Source organism: Arachis ipaensis, chromosome B04 (assembly GCF_000816755.2).
Source record: "Arachis ipaensis cultivar K30076 chromosome B04, Araip1.1, whole genome shotgun sequence".
Lineage (NCBI taxonomy): Eukaryota > Viridiplantae > Streptophyta > Magnoliopsida > Fabales > Fabaceae > Arachis > Arachis ipaensis.
Window position 1 is genome coordinate 119501666 of NC_029788.2, and position 4159 is coordinate 119505824.

Here is a 4159-nt window from a genome sequence, read left to right on the forward strand (position 1 = left end):
TGAGTGAGTTCAATATTCGATTATAAAAAATTTAACTCATAGAAATAAAAACAAATTTAAATATTTTTACTTTTTAAATCTACGCATAAAATATTACAATATTGTACGCATGGTCGTAAAATACTTCAAACTTCATTTTTTTATTAATTCTCTATTTTTGCATGGTTTTTCCTCACTTTTTCAATCTATACTTGTCTTTTAAACTTACAATAACTCAACAAACACATCAAAGCATTGAATAGGATTAAAATAAGAAAATTAAGGGACTAAAAAGTATGTTTTCACTCTTAAGCACAATTTAAAAAGAATTCACAAAATCATGCTATTTCAGTGAAGAAATATAAGATAAATTGATAAAATCTACCAAATTCAACATAAGATAAACCATAAAATTGTGGTTTATCAATCTCCCCACACTTAAACATAACATGTTCTCATGCCAAACATAAAGAAAGATACAAGAAAGAGGTATCAACATTTATTAAATGCAACTACTCTATCTAACATTATCTAATTATCTATATGTACCTACTTAGTCAAAATAAATTAATTTTCAAGAATGCACATATAAACAACCAAGGGCTAAACAATCATACCCAAATCCAATCCACAATTGAATTGGGTCATATAAAAAAATTTACAAACTTTCAAGATAAAAAATAATCATAGGTAGAAACATGTAATTGGGCAATCGAACCCCTTTTCGGATGTGTAAACACTATAGTCGCTGAAGTGTTTAGAGTCGATCCACTCAATTCTCTTCTAATCATACTTTCTAAAACTTATTTTTCATCTAACAATCAACAATTATTCAATGTATAGATATAATTATCATGAGGACTTTCCACAAGATTGTAATGAAATTAGGGTTAAAGTAAGAATATATATATATAATTAAGTGAACTAGAATTCAAACCTATAATAAACTTAAGCTCTCACCAAACATGAGTTAAACCCTAAAGTGGTCCCTGAGATTCACAAAATGCACCAATTTAGTCTCTGACTTCCCAATTGCACTAATTAAGTCCTCCAGTTTGAAAAAAATGCATCAAGGTAGTTCCCCTCATATTTTCTGGTCATATTCCTTGCCGGCGGGAGTGACGTGCCGAATGAGTGCCACGCCGGAGTGTCTAACGGTTGGTTGATGTGGCAATTGAAAGTTTAAACCCCAATTTAGTCCCTGATCCCCTTTTAAACCCTAACTCAGAACTTCTTCGTCTTCATCATCATCATCATCATCTTCTTCTTCTTCTTTCCTGCTCATTCTCGTACTCATTGCAAAGAAGGTCAACGCCAAGATCAGAAATCTCAAAGCACCACTTCAAGCTAAGGTGCTATAATCTGCTGCAACCAACAACGATCCTGAAAACCCAATATCAATGACACCCAAGCACTTGTCCATGTTCACCTCCCTCAACCTCGTGCCGCACAAAATGGCCGCAGCCTCTCTGTCACCGAAACCCTAACAATGCGACACGTCAACGGCCTCCAACAAGGGACACGCACGAACCAGCTGTTCCAGACCCGAGTGGCCCAAATCGGTGGCTCAACTCAGCACCAGCCTCTTAAGCCCCCGAGTCCAACCGGGCGATCCCTGACTCAGCATAACCTTGACGGCTCCGTCGTCGATCCGCGGGCAGAGGGAGAGGTCAAGTTCCTGAATGTTGCAGAATTTGTGGAGCAGGGCGAGCAGGAACTCGATCCGGAGGATCCGAATGGTTGTTCGGGTAAGGGATTCGACCCGGTTCAGGTGCTTGCATACAAGTCACCATGATTTTCGGTCGGCGTTGGAGTGGAGGTGGTGAAGGACTCGGACGAGGAGGTCCTCGGTTAAGATGCAGAGAAGGGATTCAGACATCATTAAAAAATAATAAGAAAAAAGAGAAGAGTGATTGCGGTTTAGTTTAGGTGAGAACGAAGAGGAACAAGAGGCGGAGGTGGAGAAGGGGATGGAGGATGCGTTTGAAGAGTGTGGGGAAAAGGGAAGAAGAAGAAGATGATGAAGACGAACAAGTGCTGCGCTACTTTTGAGTTAGGGTTTAAAAAGAGATCAGGGACTAAATTGGGGTTTAAACTTTTAATTGCCACATCATCCAACCGTTAGACACTCCAGCGTGGCACTCATTCATCACGTCATTCCCGCTGGCAAGGAATATGACCAAAAAATATGAGGGGGACCACGTTGATGCATTTTTTTTAATCTGGAGGAATTAATTAGTGTAATTGGGAAGTCAAGGACTAAATCGATGCATTTTGTGAATCTCAGAGACTACTTTAGGGTTTAACTCCACCAAACATATATAACACCTGATGAGTGGATAATTTATACGCTTTTTGGCATTGTTTTTACATAGTTTTTAGTATGATTTAGTTAGTTTTTACTATGTTTTTATTAGTTTTTATGCAAATTTCACATTTCTGGACTTTACTATGAGTTTGTGTGTTTTTCTGTGATTTCAGGTATTTTCTGGTTGAAATTGAGGGACCTGACCAAATTCTAATTCAGAGGCTGAAAAAGGACTACAGATGCTGTTAGATTCTGACCTCTCTATACTCGAAATGGATTTTCTGGAGCTACAGAAGTCCAAATGGCGCGTTCTCAATTGAGTTGGAAAGTAGACATCCAGGGCTTTCCAGAAATATATAATAATCCATACTTTACTCGAGTTTAGATGACGCAAACTGGAGTTCAACGCCAGTTCTCTACCCTATTCTGGCGTTAAACGCCAGAAACAGGTTACAAGTTGGAGTTAAACGCCCAAAACAGGTTACAACCTGGCGTTTAACTCCGGAAACAGCTTAGGCACATGTAAAGCTCAAGTCTCATCCCCAGCACACACCAAGTGGGCCCCGGAAGTGGATTTCTGCACTATGTATCGTAGTTTACTCATTTTCTGTAAACCTAGGTTACTAGTTTAATATTTAAACAACTTTTAGAGATTTATTTTGTATCTCATGAGATTTTTAGATCTGAACTTTGTACTCTTTGATGGCATGAGTCTCTAAACTCCATTTTTGGGGGTGAGGAGCTCTACTGTGTCTCGATGAATTAATGCAATTATTTCTGTTTTCTATTCAAACACGCTTGTTTCTATCTAAGATGTTCATTCGCACTTCAATATGATGGATGTGATGATCCATGACATTCATCACCATTCTCAACCTATGAACGCGTGCCTGACAACCACCTCCATTCTACCTTCGATTGAATGAGTATCTCTTGGATTCCTTAATCAGAATCTTCGTGGTATAAGCTAGAATCCATTGGCAGCATTCTTGAGCATCCGGAAAGTCTAAACCTTATCTGTGGTATCTCGAGTAGGATTCAGGGATTGAATGACTGTGACGAGCTTCAAACTCACAAGGGTTGGGCGTAGTGACAGACGCAAAAGGATCAATGGATCCTATTCCAGCATGAGTGAGAATCGACAGATGATTAGCCGTGCGGTGACAGCGCACCTGGACCATTTTCACTGAGAGGACGGATGGTAGCCATTGACAATGGTGATCCACCAACACACAACTTGCCATAGGAGGAACCTTGCGTGCGTGAAGAAGAAGACAGTGGGAAAGCAGAGATTCAGAAGACAAAGCATCTCCAAAACTCCAACATATTCTCCATTAATGCATAATAAGTATTATTTAATCCATGCTCTCTTGTTCATTTGCAAGTCAACTGATAATTATAATTGATATCTTGACTAACAGTTACAAGATAACCATAGCTTGCTTCAAGCCAACAATCTCTGTGGGATCGACCCTTACTCACGTAAGGTATTACTTGGACGACCCAGTGCACTTGCTGGTTAGTGGTACGAATTGTGAAAAGTGTGATTTACAATTTCGTACACCAAGTTTTTGGCGCCATTGCCGGGGATTATTCGAGTTTGAACAACTGACGGTTCATCTTGTTGCTTAGATTAGGAAAATTTTGTCTTTTGGGTCAGAGTCTTTTATTTTCTTTTCAAAAATTTTCGAAAAATTTATTATTTTTCTTTATTGATTTTTAGAGTTTTCTGTTTGAGTCTAGTTGCATATTTTAAGTTCGGTGTTTTCTTGTTAGTTTTTATTTAATTTTCGAAAATTTATTTTTGGTTTTCTAAAAATTTTAAGTTTGGTATTCATCTTGATCTTCAAAGTGTTCTTGGTGTTCATCTTG